This window comes from Amblyomma maculatum, chromosome 2, assembly GCF_055883805.1.
Source record: "Amblyomma maculatum isolate TAMU_Amacu chromosome 2, ASM5588380v1, whole genome shotgun sequence".
NCBI lineage: Eukaryota > Metazoa > Arthropoda > Arachnida > Ixodida > Ixodidae > Amblyomma > Amblyomma maculatum.
Window position 1 is genome coordinate 36,238,751 of NC_139345.1, and position 16,241 is coordinate 36,254,991.

A 16,241-nucleotide genomic window follows, 5' to 3' on the forward strand; every position below is an offset into this window, starting at 1 on the left:
GAAAAAGCGGCTGAGTACGCGGCCCATCTCGCCTACTTCTACTGGGTGGATAGGTGCAACACGGCCGCGCGACAAATGTCCAGCCGCAACACATGGCGCCTCTTTCGAGCCCTCATCGACCCGACCCAAATACGAACCGAAACACGGAAAAGAGAGCCATGCATGCTTTCTCTGTCAACACGACTCAACTGGCACAGAAACTCCGGGACCAGTATCTGTGTACAGCCCATGACCCCCGTGGATCAGCATACTCTTATGCAGGCAGAGCTGGATCAACTTTTCCAGCTACATGATCTGCGGGCGGCTCCTGCCAGAATGAAACGGGGCACTGCCCCGGGAAGGGTAAGGTCATCGTCAAGCTTTTGACGAACCTGCGCGACTCGGCATACCAGTCCCTCCTCGACTATATCAATGCGATTTCAATATCAAGCGACTGGAAAACGGCTCTGGTAACCTTTATTCCTAATTCAGGCAAACCAACTGACACAGATAACCTCCGCCTCATCTCTCTCACCTCCTGTGAAGGCAAACTAATGGAGACGATGGTGCGGGACCGGCTATCTGAATATCTTGAACAAAAACATGTATTCGCGGGCACCATGTTCGGATTCCGCCCACACAGACCCGCTCAAGATGTCCTTCTGCAACTCAGTTGGGAAGTACTTGGCCCACCCAAATGCCCCCATAATGACCGGGTAGTACTCGCCTTAGATCTCAAAGGGGCATTTGATAACGTAACACACGATATAATACGTACTCACTAACCTAAGACTGTGGCTTCAACACATTCCAATACATAAAACAATTTCTTACCGATCGTCAATCCTACATTCGCATCCAAGATAATGAGCGTGATCCTTACCTACTCGGCAGGCGGGGAACCCCTCAAAGCGCGGTACTTTCCCCGCTGCTCTTCAATCTGTCCATGATGCACCTGCCTGCCCAACAAGATGGTGTCACTGGTATGCAGCACACTCTGTATGCCGATGACGTCACCCTTTGGACCACGCATGGCAACATAGGGGACATTGAAACCAGCCTGCAAACAGCGGCGACGATAGTAGACCGCTACGCCCGCCGCTGCGGTCTTCAGTGTTCCCCACAAAAATCGGAATTTGTGCACCTCCGCCCCTCGCCAAAGTGCACAACTCAAATCACTCTTTCTTTAGACAGTGGTCCCATGCACGAAGCTGGCGAGATACGGGTACTCAGACTCTACATCCACAAACACAGACGGTCAGACACTACATTGGCCAAACTTCGTAAGGTGGGGGACCATGTAGGCTGCATGGTCCGCCGGGTTTCAAACAAACGCGGGGGGTTACGAAGTAAGGGTTGCTTGCGGCTGGCAAACGCCTTCGTGACCATTCGGATTCTCTATTCGACACTTTATCTCCACCTACGGAGACAAGAGGAGGATACCCTTGAGGTCATCCTTCGCAAAATGAAGCGTGCCCTGGACCTCCCCATCACTACTTCAAACAGCCGTCTTATGGCCCTTAGGGTGATGAATACCTCCTGGAGGCGCACCTTACAAACCAGTACACGCGTTTGTTGCAAACTGAGTTGAATCGCCACCGACTCCGTGTCGAACACTACACTCTCATGGAAGACAGGTTTCGCATCCCAAACTGTCGAGGCGCGCCCTCTGTGTGCGACCTCTTCCAGCCAATCATCATCATCATCATCAGCCTGATTATACCCACTGCAGGGCGAAGGCCTCTCCCATATTTCTCCACTTAACCCGGTTCTGTGCTAGCTGCATCCACTTGACCCCTGCGAACTTCTTAATCTCATCCGCCCACCTAACTTTCTGCCTCCCCCTGCTACGCTTTCCTTCCCTTGGCCAATATGTCCAGCCAATATGTCACATCAACTGTACACCCCCGAATGCACGCTTTGCGATGCCAAAAAGGCCGACCTAGCTCATATCTTACACATGTGCCCTGAGCTCCAACCCAAAGCCGAATGGCTATTATCTAACCCACTACAATGGGAGGCTGCGGACCTGTGGTACAACTGCGGGCGGTGAGCTGGGCTTTGGAAGTCGCCGAAAGACACGGTCTGACGGCCACATCACAAAGCCAACGGAAAGAAGCCCATTGATCATTTGACATAAGTCTTTCTTTTTTTTTCTTTCTCTCTCTTTACCGAAATAAAGTTTTCACCACCACCACCACATGAAGATCATAATGGTCGGCGCCTGGCACGAACGGAAGCCCTAGCCTGACATTATGGGAACAAAACAAGTGTATATTACGTGGATGCCTCCAGCTTTCACCACGGGGGATAGTACACGGCCGTTGTAGTTTACAACAGCAAAACGGTTAACGGTCTCACCTTCAGAGCTCACAGTACAACACACGCACAAGAGGTGGCGATTGCCCTCGCGGCCTCACGCTCAGATTCAAAATACATAATTACCGACTCGCGAGGAGCCTGTCGGAACGTCAAACAAGGCTGGACTCCTTTCCTAGCCTATAAAATCTACTTAAATTGCATATGGGATACGGAACCCGCACACCGTTACCTTATATGGGCCCCTGCTCATCAGGGATTGGCAGGAAACGAGGCAGCAGACGCAGCCGCCCGCGCGCTCTCTCACCGGGCTGTTTTCTCCTCCCTACTTCAAAGATAACACGACGTACTATCAAAATTGTGATCGCCTTTAACCCAGCCCATGTAAAGGCCTCAAAAAGGCGGATGAGCGGCTCCTTCTCCGCCTTTTCACCAACACATTGTTGTGCCCGGCAGCCCTAAAACATTTTGACCACTCCTTTAGTGGCAGCTGTCCGCACTGTGGAGCGGTGTCTTCTGACATCTATCACATGGTGTGGGCCCGCCCCTCCAACCCGGCTATTCCCCCCATCCCCAACCCAATGCGGGGGGACTGGAAGGCGATCCTGCTCGGCTGCCACGACTTACAGGCCCAACAAGCCTTCGTCGGGCGCACCTGGGCGGCGGCAGCCGCCACTGAGGTCCCGAACTAGGGACCTCCACCTAGTGCTTGTAAGAACCGGTCCCTTAAGGGCTGATCCAAACATACCTCCTGGCCCTTGTATATCCAATAAATGTTCTTACCAACCACCAGAGGAGACAAGGAGATGAGCTGATCCAAAACATACCTCCTGGCCCTTGTATATCCAATAAATGTTCTTACCACCCACCAGAGGAGACAAGGAGATTGGGTATTGAGAGGTCGTACCCTGACCGAGAAGTTGTGCGCCGCAGTAGCGTAAGTAGATGGAAATAAAGTTTGGGTAATGCAATTAGATTTTGTTGCGCTCAGGCTTCGTCGGGATAGAAGGGAAGAAACTGCTGTTTAACTCAAGGTAGGTGTATACGCAGCGTAACGATATGCAGCGCACTCAAAATTCCATACGTGTCTCGATATAGAATTAAACGAAGCTGTATTTACTTTCAGAATAGAGATCAAGTCCAACAAACGAGGCATAAAGCTGTGCCTTGACATTTATACCAGGTATTTCGCAAAAGCCTGCCACTAATTTTTACACATAGGCTTCTTGAGGTACGAGGACGGCTTCCGCAGCATAATACTATTATTGGCAGGTATAATTCTAGAAAGGTCAGTAATGATACTAGTAAGATGATTAACTAGTTCCGATAATTAATTTTTAAGGTGAAAGTCTCAACTGCGGTACTCAACCGAATTCCAGGTCAGGTCTTTTCTGCAATCTGAACCTACATTTCACCGAGAAAGAGCTAGATAGGGTTGGTCCATTTACATTTATCTTCAGCTATGCAGTGTTGGACAGCTCCTCATATTATTGTGGGCGACTTTAATACTCTCAGCTCTCGATGCGGTAAAGAACAATCGAGGAAGAGACCTAGCTGGCCGGCACAATTCTCATGAATATGGCGGCTCACTTCCGCTTCTACGTAGAACATGTGGCTTTCGTTTCCAGAAGTGACCAGCTCTGCTACTTATATATCTGGTTCAGTGATGTGTAAACTCATGGGAGTGATCACGTATAAACGAACGTGTACCTACAACATCGTCTAGTGTGGGAGCTTGTGGACCACTAGCCACAGTCTCAAATGCCCGATTACGTCCTCTCTCGGTGAGAACACACAGTGCATTTATGAACCTATATGCCATCGATGCAGAATTCGATAAGCTGTATACGCGTATTTTGTCGACGTGCTGCAACGATCGAACGGAAAAAAATCCACGTACGGTCTCGCCCTTTCTCGCCATGCTCAACGACAAATATTGCGCCACCTCGAAAGTTTAAGACGCTGGATCCTCGCAAGCTACTGTCTTCCATTTGTCATATAAACTTTCGTTTACCTCCGCAAGAAAGGCACTGTTTCCTTGCACTGGCCCTTCAACAACGCGTTGAAGTAGAGGCAGCGGAAGACTTTTGTAAAATGTTTGTGGGCACAACCCGGGAACCATCACCAAGTTTGAAGTGTCTTGCGCTACCTTCGTCGGACCACTAAGACTTTTTTTTTTTTTTTATGCTGATAAATGCCGCTCTTGTCTCTTGCAGGCGCATTCATTTGCATCTGGCCCTGAAGAGATTTATAAACCAGCTCTATCTAATCTGGGCATAGACGGTCAAACTACACTTGCTCATCAATAACACATTGTTTCCAGTTAAGTTAAATAACGTTAGAAGGTCGGCCGCCTGGTCGCTCTTCTGAATCCTGGGAAGCATATCGAGCATTACGAGCTCCCAATCGGCCAGTTGCCATAGCAAGCTGTGTTGAATAATTTATGAGGCGAATGGTGCTGGAGAAACTTGAGTGGGGTCTAGAAAGTAATGCTGCCCACATATAGGGTTTCGTCGGGGACTCTCTTCAATTGACAGCGTCAACATCGTAACGGCAGTAAAACACGAAAAGCGCTAGCGTCGTCGCTGACTGGTAGGTGCTAAATTTTCAGATATCAAAGGGGCTTATAACGTACGACAATTTCCTCCATATGACGCCATTTTTCATGCACTTTGCTTGGGACATTGGCGGCCGGCTGTATGTGTTTAAGCTACCAAAGCGAGCCGTTCAGTTTACATGACTGCGCATGACTGAGAGGCTGCTCGCCATCATGTTTGCCGCGAGGGAGGAGTCCTCAGCTCCACTTTTTCGTTTAACGTTATGCTCATTCGTTTAATGAGTGAACTGCCATCTAACATCTGGGTTTATTGTCCGATACGCGCACAACTTCGAGCGAAGCAGCAATGAGCTGTGTCACCGATATAAGGTGACACAGCTCTTCAGTTCGCTCTTAGCAGAAAAGTATGCAGTGATCGCAATCACGCGCAATCTCTCTGCCGCTACCCGAAATTTTCACGGAATTCCGATACCGTATCACCGCATGTTAGCCACAAATTCTTATTTTCTTTATTGACCACAGTCTGTCAGGGTTGAAGCATGTCACTACGGTGAATGCCTACAATGTTTCCCATGTTCTTCACTTCGCAACAGGTATCAAATGGGACCAAACTGAGTGCTCCTATACTAAGACTTAACGAGATACCCTTCGTAGGTTACATTCGGTAGTCTCCCAGTATTAGTAAGAAGCGTACAAGCGCAGGCGCTCAAGACATGTCTGAACTTGCAAATGATTGAATCCCCGATTGAAGAGGAACGTACGCTAATCGATATATAGTCTTGTCCGGTTATAAAGAAGTCGGCGGGAATCGAAAATCGCTACGTTATATCCGGACTAAAAAAGAGACAAACATAGGGACATTCATTTATCGCCGCTGGAAGTGGTCCCGACTTGTTCCCTGAACACCTTTCACGAGCACCGACTTCAGGATCGCGGCCGCCATGCGAAGTTCTGCTCCGAACTCCCGAGAAACATCCGTAGAGCGTCCATCGCTGCAATGACCGCTGCGGCGGCCACCGGCTTTGGGGCTAGCACAACCAGTGTTGTCTCAAACGCTGTCGGATGTGCTGTTCACATTGTACCTTCCATGACGCTCCTGGAAACTTTCGTCAGTTGTGAAATCCATCGTGGCAACAAGGTCGTCGTCGTCGGCAAAAATGAAGTCTGTGGCCCAGACCCGAGACACAAGGTCCAACCCGCTAGCGAAGCAACAGAGCTGCTCCAAAGAGGAAGTCGTGCCGGCACCATCAGCTATTGCAGCAATGGCAACCGTGACAGCTTCGTTCTCGGCAGGTGCCGCGTCCATGCTGCTGCTTCTAGGGTGCCCCGATACCAGACGGCGGCGCGCTACATCGAGGCACTCTAGCTGCTTCGGGAGAAGTTGGCTATCTTGATGCAGTGGGCGACAGCAAGGCGCTTGACCACCCTCCAGGCTCTGCTTGCGAAAAAAAAAAAAACGCCTTCACCAGAAACCTTCACGTTGGCCACGCTGTCGACAGTGCTGGCAGGGGGCGCTCGACCAATCGGCATCGATAAAGTTGGCAATAACCCCCTGGTTCATGGGCTGCAGCTTAGCGGCAATTGAAGCACTGGAACCACCCACCTCCCGGAAGCCGAAGTCCCTGGCCGTCGAAAGCATGATGGGTCCATTGAGCGGGATGTTTTTATTAATCGCGCATCGACGAACCGCTAATATGTGCGCCTTTTAAGTGCGTTAATTGCCGCAAGTACGGATCCTCTTTCGGTCCCCGGCCGCTGCCAACGTCGGCGAGAATGGCGCCAATATTGCTATACCGTTCTCGATTATCGCTGAAAGTGTGGACTTTTATATTTCCACGCAATATCAAACTTCGGGTTTCAACGCACTTCGTCCAGAAAAGCCCGCTTCGTCTTTAGACACACCTTTCTCTTACCTGTCAAGATGCCGGAGCTCGCGAAGTTCGATACAGCCGAGAAATCGATGTCAGCTAGGGGCAGTCAGAACAGTTTCTGAGAAAGGAAATACCGAAATAACTAAGTAGGCCCTTATACAAAAATCTGTATCACGTAGGTGGCCGCGTTCAGACAAATATACAAAAGCAGCAAACGCTCATCTTGAATACTCCGAAACTGGCAGCAATTATTTGTCTTAAGTTCGGTTAAGAAAGTCATACTGGCAAGTGAAGGCACTGAGAAATGCGCAGCAAATAATTATAACCTCATGCGCAAACTTCATTCCTATTGCGGTCATCTGAAACTACAGTCGATCCCCGATATATCGAATCATTGCTTATATCGAGCTCTAAGAATATCCCCTTGAAAATCCTGTAGAAATGTATAGCGGTAGTGTTCATGTTCAACAAACTTCTGCCCAGAGCAGCATTCGATATATCGAACTATACAGGTCGCGCCGCTGCAATGTGCCCTTTTAACCCCCCCCCCCCCCCCCCCTCCCTCTCTCTGGCTTTTTTTCGTGCACGGAGTTGGGTTGGCTGCTATACTGCATGTCGCTTGATGAGGTATACGTTGAGTCTGCTTGAAAGTCACCTCACGCCTGGTGTGCTTGTTTTTAGCACAACAGTGCTGTCATGCGGAAGAGCCAGAGTTCAATGCATTGATTGTCGTGCGGTGAAGCCAGCCTAGCTGACCAGAGGCTTACGGCGATTGTCAGATGGCCTGCTTCGCTGTTGAAGCAGACGAAGAAATCGGTTTGGTTCCAAAAGCGGCACAGGCTATGAGACGCCATATAGTAGAGGACTCCGGAAATGTTGACCACCTGGAGATATTTAACTTGCACAGACAGCGCACAGCATACGGGAGCCTTGCTTTTCGCCTCCATCGAAAAGCGGCCGCCACGGCCGGGGTAGTCGAGCGCCGTAACCACTGCACCACCACGGCGGGTCGCTGAGGAGAAATCAACTGTACAAGTCCGATACAGGTCAAGAAAAAATCTGCATTCAGCTATCAAAAGGACCCCCCTTCAACCAATTGCTGCCGAGCAATACCATGGCATTACGGCCGACCGCGTTGCACCTACGAGCAGCGCCTGGAACGCTTTCTTTGTTCTGCGCTTCACTGCATCTCTTTTCCGCCATGGAGCCCTACGAGGTGGTCCCGCCGGCGACACCGACGGACGGACGCGACAACCGGAAGCCGCGGCCATTTTGGTAAAGTCCGCGAGACCGTGAGTCTAGTGCTCCAAAAAAATCTTCCACAGCACTATACCGTGAGCACGGAGCGATGCCATTGGCTGGAGGGACAGCTCCGAGGAACAGCTTGCTGAGGTCATAGTTGCCGCGGTAGGCGGCATGCTGCAGGGGTGTCATTGGTGTGATCCCGTGCTCATCTACACCTCTTATGACGAGTGGTGGCGTTTCCTAGAGCATCATCCGCAGCAGCTTTGACATGAACCCCTACGGCACATACGCTACGCGGCACTATACGCTAGATGCGAGCAGCGCCAGCTTAAACGCTCCGAATCCGACTTTACTAAATATATAGACTACGCGCACACGTCCATGAAGCGACATGTGGCGATGCGCTGCTCATCTGGGCGTCTGGAGCGACGCGACGCTCGGCGTATGGGTGCGCGCGGGTGGACGTAGCATTCACCGCGCATGTTTACTTCCGAGGGGTGCGGTAGATTGCCAGTAAGGCGGCGTGCAGCACATCGCTGCAGGAAGCTTGCCGCTAGCTCGGGTACACGATATTGATGCTTTTGCGCTAGAGGAGCCAATCCCTTGTCATGTTGTACATCGAATTATCGCTATATCGAACTATTTCGCGATCGTCTTCGAGTTCGATATATCCGGGATCGGCTGTATTTTATTTTTGTAGGCCTGCTGTACCCCCCTGTCACCCTACCTGTTTCTCGTCATGTAAGCAGACACCGAATCGGTGGCCTTGTAGTAGAGCATCCGCCTCGCGTTGGAGAGGTACCAGGTTCGATCCCTGGTGCCGCCGGGTACCCACCGGTTTTCAATAGGTAAAAGATCTCCCCCAGCCTGGTGATTGGCTGTTCTGCTTCTGATGTGAAGTGCTTGAGAAAGGGGCCATGAACCAAAAAGTTGCGCCGATGCGTCAGGGATTCGTTCGGCCATCGTACAACGAAAAAGAAAACAAAAAAAAGGCTGCATATATGAGCTTCTGCTGTACGATGCAGGCTTATGGTTGTCCAATGGCGGACTCAATCACTGAGCACCAGGTTGGGGGAAATCTTGTGCCTATATTGAAAACCAGAGGGTACCCGGCCGCGCCAGGGATCGAACCTGGCACCTCTAAATGCAAGGAGGGGTAGCCTTGTGGCACTGGGGGCAGTAGAAAGTTAGGTGGGTGAATAAGGTTAAGAAGTTTGCTGGGGTCAAGTGGATGCAGCTAGCAGAGGACCGGGTTACTGGGTTTATTGGAGTAATATGGGAGATGCCTTCACCCTGCAGTGGGCATAGTCCAGCTGATGATGGCAATGCAGACATTCTTTTAGGTGTCCAGCCCAAAGAAAAGTACTGCCCTGCCTGCACAGACACACAAGCAGACAGGGACATGGAAAGCAATGCCATGAAAGGTCACATGCTCTTTCTAGCTCTGAACTACCTCTTTTTAGACTGACTGCCAGTGTTCATAGTTTTGTTGCGAAAGCAACACTCCGACAGCCAAAGCGAGACCTCGGGTGGCCGCAGCTACGCCGTAAAAAGAAGCCGCGGTCTCATAAAAAAAATATCTCCATTGGGAATCGAACCTCCATCCCTAGGATCCCCTGCCAAGCACCTTAACCGACTGAGCCACGCCCAGGACCATGAATAGAGCATCTTAATTCTCCTTCTCTAGCGTGAAGATGACAGTAGTGATGATGATAGGCTAGTAAGCGGCGCATTTTGGGAGAGCATGTATGCAGCAATGAACACGATCGGAGTGAACTGCATTAGATTGGATTGAATTGGACTGGTTTGGAATGGATTAAATTAGATAGGACTGAATTGGACTGTATTTGACTGAAATGAACTGTACTTGGTTGGTTGGGCTGGATTGGATGGGATTAGATTGGAGAGGTGTAGGCAACCCAGGCACACATGCTTCTGCTATGTTATCCTGATCTAGCTGAACTAAGCCACCGCCAATTTCCAAGCACAGCTGACTTTCGCTAGCCCTCAGTTTAACCAGAGCTAAACCACAACTTTTGTATTGTATTGTATTGGGGTTTTATGGCGCATAAGCAACTGAGGCTATCATGCGCCAAGAGCAAGGTTAAAATCTGTTCTTATTTGAAAAGGGGAAGAAGGTTCGTTTAAGTTTACAGTTTATTCAGAACGTCTGCTTCTTTTAAAAAACTAAGAACACATGTTAAGTTTATTATTGCTCTTTCTCCTAAAAGTAATTTGGGATGGAAAGGGATGGCATGATCATAAAAAATAGTGAAATGCTTTCTCCGTAGTGTCTCTAGTTTTGGGCATGCAATCAGGATGTGGTTGACTGTGAGTACTTCTCCGCATTCTCCACACGTAGGCTTATCTTGTTTCATTAGTAGAAAATTATGTGTGAGATGTGTGTGCCCGATACGCAGACGGCATACTGTAACCTCCATGAAGCGTTCCTGATGAGTGCTTGTTTCCCATTCTTCTATTATAGGCTTTACGAGGTGCAATTTATTACTTTCCTGGTTATTCCATATAGACTGCCATATATCCTTTTGTTTTCGTTTAATTAACTTTATGCAATCCTTATAAGGTATGTTTACTTTCTCTATTTCTTTCCTGCCTGCTTGAGCAGCACACACGTCCGCTCTCTCATTTCCTTCAATGCCCATGTGGCTTGGAACCCAACAGAATATTATGTTATGTCCTTGGGCTGATATCTTTATTACATCGTGTATTATGTTACCGAGTAATGGCATGACTGCATTTCTGGAGTTTAGAGCTGTGAGCACACTCAGTGAATCTGTATAGATAACACTGTTCTCAGTACCCTCGTACACAATTTTTGCTACAGCTACCCGGACAGCATAACACTCGGCTGCAAATACTGATGCACATTGAGGAAGTCGAATAATTTTTTCGGAGTTCCGATCCACTACAGCGCAGCCCACATAGAAGGCAGTTTTTGATCCGTCTGTGTAAAACTCTGTGCATTTGCTGTATTTCTCTTTTAGTGCATGATATTCTTGTAATATATGTTCTGTAGGAGTTTCGCTCTTTTTGAACTGTGTAAGAGTGAGGTCACAGACTGTTGGAAAGTTGTACCATGGGGCCAGGGGCCTATTTTCTTGAGCGACATCAGGCAAGGTGTCCAGAATATGGAGCTCACGGCAAATGTCTTCAAATCGCATTATCAATGGTCTTGTTGTCTGAGGCTTATTTGAGAATATTGTTCGGGAGGGACAAGTTGTGACAATCGGGTAACAGATGTGTTTTTTCCGTGTCCTTATTTTGAGGACATATGCGCATGTAAGTAAAGCTCGTCTATCTTTCAGAGAAGGCTCGTTAGTTTCAACATAGAGGCTATGCACAGGAGACGTTCTGTATGCACCACAAGCAAGGCGGAGGCCTAAGTTATGCACTGGGTCTAATTTCTTTAAATATGATTGCCTAGCTGCTCCATAGACTATGCTTCCATAGTCCAAGGAGGAGCGCACAACGGAGCGATATATATGCAAAAGGCATGCCCTATCAGATCCCCAATGTTTGCGTGAAAGGACTTTTAGGATGTTTAGGGATTTGGAGGCTTTCTTCTTTAGTGCTTGTATGTGAGGGAGAAAAGTGAGTTTTTTGTCAAAAGTAATGCCCAAGAATTTATGGTTATTGTTTATGGGCAATTTGATTTCATTTAGGTGTAAGGTAGGATTGGGCTGTATGCCTCGTTTGAGCGAGAACATAACTGCCACTGTCTTCTGCGGGGAAAATTTAAACCCATTTTCACTGGCCCATTTTGTTAGCTTATTTATTGTTAATTGGATCTGTCTCTCACATGTGGACATGTTGCATGACGTGTAGGCTATTTGAAGGTCGTCCACATAGAGTGAATACATTATGGAATTTGGTATTACTTTACTGATCGAATTCATTTTTACCACGAAAAGTGTGGTGCTTAAAATGCACCCTTGGGGCACACCATTCTCCTGCAGGAAGGTTCTTGATAAAGTGGTCCCAAGACGTACTTGAAACGACCGATGTGACAAAAATGACGATGGATGCGAAGCAATGACATGGATGACGATGGATGACGATGGATGCGAAGCAGCAAATTGATATAATCGCTGTAGATTTTGCCAAAGCTTTTGATAAGGTGCCACACAATAAATTAGTTTTTAAACTGGAAAGAGTTGGAATTAATATGAATATTGTAAAATGGATTAAAGCGTACTTAGGAAATCGGAACCAGGTGGTCAAAGTGGATGGTCATGTGTCCGCCTCACTACCAGTTCTTTCAGGAGTTCCACAGGGCTCTGTTCTGGGACCGTTGTTATTTTTGGTGTATATTAATGATATCTCTGCTGTCATGGAACCGAATGTACGACTGAAGCTATTCGCAGATGACTGTTTAATTTATTCCACAGTTAGAAACACGGAAGACCAGCTTAGAATTAACAACTCTTTACAGGCATTAAGTGAATGGTGCAAAAAATGGAACATGGAAATAAATTATTCCAAATCAACGTACATGCACATTACAACGAAGAAATCTGTTCTTTCGTTCCCATATTTCATTGGTGACAAGTGTTTGGTAAACGTAACTCAGTTTAAGTATCTAGGAATGACAATAACACAAAATTTAAATTGGGGCACACATATAGAAGAGGTGTGCTCTAAAGCACACCAGAGGTTATGTTTTTTGAGAAAAAAATTGGAGAATGCTACACGAGATGTAAAACTAATTGCATATAAAACTTTTGTGAGACCAATCCTTGAGTATGCGTCAGTAGTATGGAGTCCTAAACAGAATTATTTAAAGAAACAATTAGAAAGAGTTCAGAGGTACGCAGTACGCTTTATTTGTTGCCGATATCGAAGGACAGCCTCAGTTACAGATATGCTTTCTTCCTGTAACCTGGATTCATTAGAAATACGTAGAGAAAAAAATCGCCTAAAGCTACTATTCCAGATGCTCCAAGGACAGGTAAACATTCAAAAGGAAACATATATACAAGCGCCAGGCAAACGGAGTTCTAGAACAAATCATAGTCGAATAATTCAGCCGTACTACGCCCATAGTGAAGCTTTCAGAAATTCCTTCTTCCCCCATGTAATTGAAATGTGGAATGACTTGCCAATGAGTGTTGTAGAACAGAATGATCTGCATGAATTTGAGCGATCTCTGGATGACCATCTGCTTGAAAGTGCTATTTGATGCTTGAACGAATGTACTGTCTTCTGCTGATGTATTTAGTGATTGTGAATGATTCTATTTTCTACGAGTTTTCATACCCTCCCTGTAAGGACCCTCGCTTGAGGGTTAACAGTATTGTTAAATAAAATAAAAAAATAAAAAGTCACTTAAAACCTTTAGCATTCTGCCACATATGCCTAGATCTGCTAGGTCGCGCAATATCCCATACCTCCAAGCCGTATCATATGCTTTCTCAAGGTCAAAGAAAACGGCAAGGCAATGCTGTCGGTGTATAAAAGCCTCTCTGATAGTGTTTTCAAGACGTACGAGATGGTCAGTTGTTGAGCATCCTTTTTTAAAACCGCACTGATGAATGTTTAAAAGTTGATGAGATTCTAAAACAAAAGTTAGTCTGATGTTTAAAACACTTTCAAATGATTTTGCTAAACAGCTGGTGAGAGCAATGGGCCTATAACTACCAGGAGATGTCGGCTCCTTTCCGGGTTTTAAAAAAGGTATGACAACAGCTTTTTTCCACGCCTCTGGCAATTTTCCTAGGACCCATATTTTGTTAAAAAAATTTAATAGTGCCTCTATGGCAGGTTCGGATAAGTGGGCGAGCATTTTGTAGTGAATTTGGTCAGGACCAGGTGCAGTTTGTTTACCGGCAGCTAGGACATTTTTTATTTCTTGTAGTGTAATTAAACTATTATAGGGTTCTTTTGTACCACTACTTGTAGGGAGTTTTTGTTTCTCTGCTATGTTTTTGTGTTTTAGGAATGTTTGAGTGTAGTGTGATGAACTGGAAACTTCAGAAAAGTATTCACCTAAAATGTCGGCCTGTTCTTGTATAGTTGTCTGTACTCCGGGGGCTGTTAGAAGGGGAATGGTAAATGGAGAGTAGCTGCCATTTAGCTTTCTAACCTGTTCCCACATTTGTTTTGTTGTTGTTGAGCTATTTATAGAAGTTACATAGTTTTGCCAGGAGGCTTTTTCGGCGTGGCGGCGGATGTAGCGGGCTTTTGCTCTTGCTTTTTTAAACTTGACGAAATTGTCCTGTGTTGGGTATCTGCGAAAAATTCCCCATGCTTTGTTTTGTTCTTTTTTTGCTTGTTTACATTCTTTTGAATACCAGGTTTTGTGATTTTGTTTCACCACTCCTGAGGACTGAGGAATTGCTATATGTGCTGCAGTAAGGATACAATTTGTGTAAGCATCGTTTAGTTCATCTATATTATATTTATCTAGAGTAATTTTTTCTAGGCTGGCCTTCTCTCGGAACAGTGCCCAATCGGCTAAATGCAGCTTCCAGCGTCGCGGCTTGGATGGGATGATTTGTGGTGAAGATGTTAAGCTGATTAGTATAGGTAAGTGATCACTTCCGTGTGGATTATCTAAAACGTCCCATTTAAAATCTGTAAAAATTGATGGTGAGCTGAGGGATAAATCAATACAGCTCATTTTGCCTGCACTAGATGAACAGTAGGTTGGTTTTCCGGTGTTAAGAAGACAGATATTATTACATAGTATACAATCCTCGATGATTTCGCCTCTCGTATCTGTTTTTCTACTGCCCCAAAGGATGGAATGTGCATTAAAATCTCCTACTATTAAAAATGGCTCTGGAAGCTGCTTTAAAAGGTCTTCTAATTCATAACTACTAAATTTAAAGTGCGGCTCTAAGTATATGCAGCACACAGTTATAGTTTTAAAAGCCTGTAAGGTTACCGCTATAGCTTCAAACTTAGTTTTTAGTTTGTATTCTCGAACTGCTATTCCATTTTTTACTACTATGGCAACGCCACCTGAGAGCCTGAGAGCTTGCTCTCGGTCGCGACGGAAGACTGTATAGTTTTTGAGTATGTTCTTATGTTTGGGACCTAAATTTGTCTCTTGCAAACACAAGGCTAGTGGTGAGTGAGTGGCCAATAAGTGTTTTATGTCATTTATATTAGTTAAAAGTCTTCTGCAGTTCCACTGTAAGAAAGCCATTTTGTATTAAATGAGTAGAGCAAGTTAAGTTTTGTTTTCAGGCCCTCTGATTCGGGGCTTTTCTCGTTTTTGTCTATCCAAGGAGCTGTGCCGTCCGTCTGACGTCGACGGCACAGGACTGCCTTGGCTTGTGTCCATCGCGTCTTCTGACACGCTGGACGCCCGTGCGGACCGCACAGGTGCGTTTGTATTTCCCCTCACCGCATGGTGGGAGGCCTTGAGGCCGGCTGACCTGGGGGTCTGCGCAGCCTGTTTTTCTGGTGGTGGTGCAGCGCTGGCCGCAGCCACCAAGGGCACGGATGGCCCTGCTCCCGGTTCACTGTGTGAAACCTGGGCAGGTGCCAGAGTCTGTTGTGGCTCAGTGCCCTGTTGTGCCACAACAGAATAGGCCGGTTTTTTTGACAGAACACGATTTCGTGCTTCCCGGAAAGTTATGTTTTCTTTGACCTTGATGGTAATGATTTCCTTTTCCTGTTTCCATATTGGGCATGTGCGTGAATAGGCAGGATGACTACCCTCACAGTTGGCACACAAGTGTGTCTGAACCTCACATTTTTGGGAATCGTGTTCATGGGAAGCACATTTTGCGCATCTCGGCTGGCCACGGCAGGTCTGGGAGCCGTGACCATAGCGTTGGCACTTGAAACAGCGGCGAGGATTTGGAATATATTTCCTGAGTTGAAGTTTCACATAACCTATTTCGACTGATTCGGGGAGGATACTTTGTGCAAATGTCAGGACAAGGTGCTTGGTCGGAATCTCTTTGTCATCGCGCCTCATTTTTATTCTGTAAACATCTGTTACGTTTTGGTCTCTGAGGCCTTTTAGAAGTTCCTCTTCGGTTAAGGATCTGAGGTCATCGTCAGAGATAACTCCGCGGACAGTGTTCAGAGAACGGTGTGGACTGATGGTCACTGGGATTTCTCCAAAAGACTTTAATGTGGACAGTTTTTCATGTTGATGGTTATAGAAGATTTCCAACAGAAGGTCTCCGTTCGGAAGTTTCTTTACGTTGTAACCCTGACCTATTACTTCTGTCAGTGTCTTGGTCACTATGAAAGGTGAGATTTGTCTAGCCGTTTTCTCAGCGTTGTCACTG

General features: G+C 46.9%; 1 long non-coding RNA gene across 1 annotated transcript; it reads left to right on the top strand.

Moving 5' to 3' along the window:
• The first annotated feature begins 13,321 nt into the window (after positions 1-13,321).
• LOC146198356 (uncharacterized) lies at positions 13,322-15,940 on the top strand. The gene is made up of 3 exons (XR_014704979.1): positions 13,322-13,665; positions 14,414-14,517; positions 15,225-15,940. It is a non-coding gene; the product is annotated as an uncharacterized LOC146198356 (long non-coding RNA).
• The last annotated feature ends 301 nt before the right edge of the window (positions 15,941-16,241 follow it).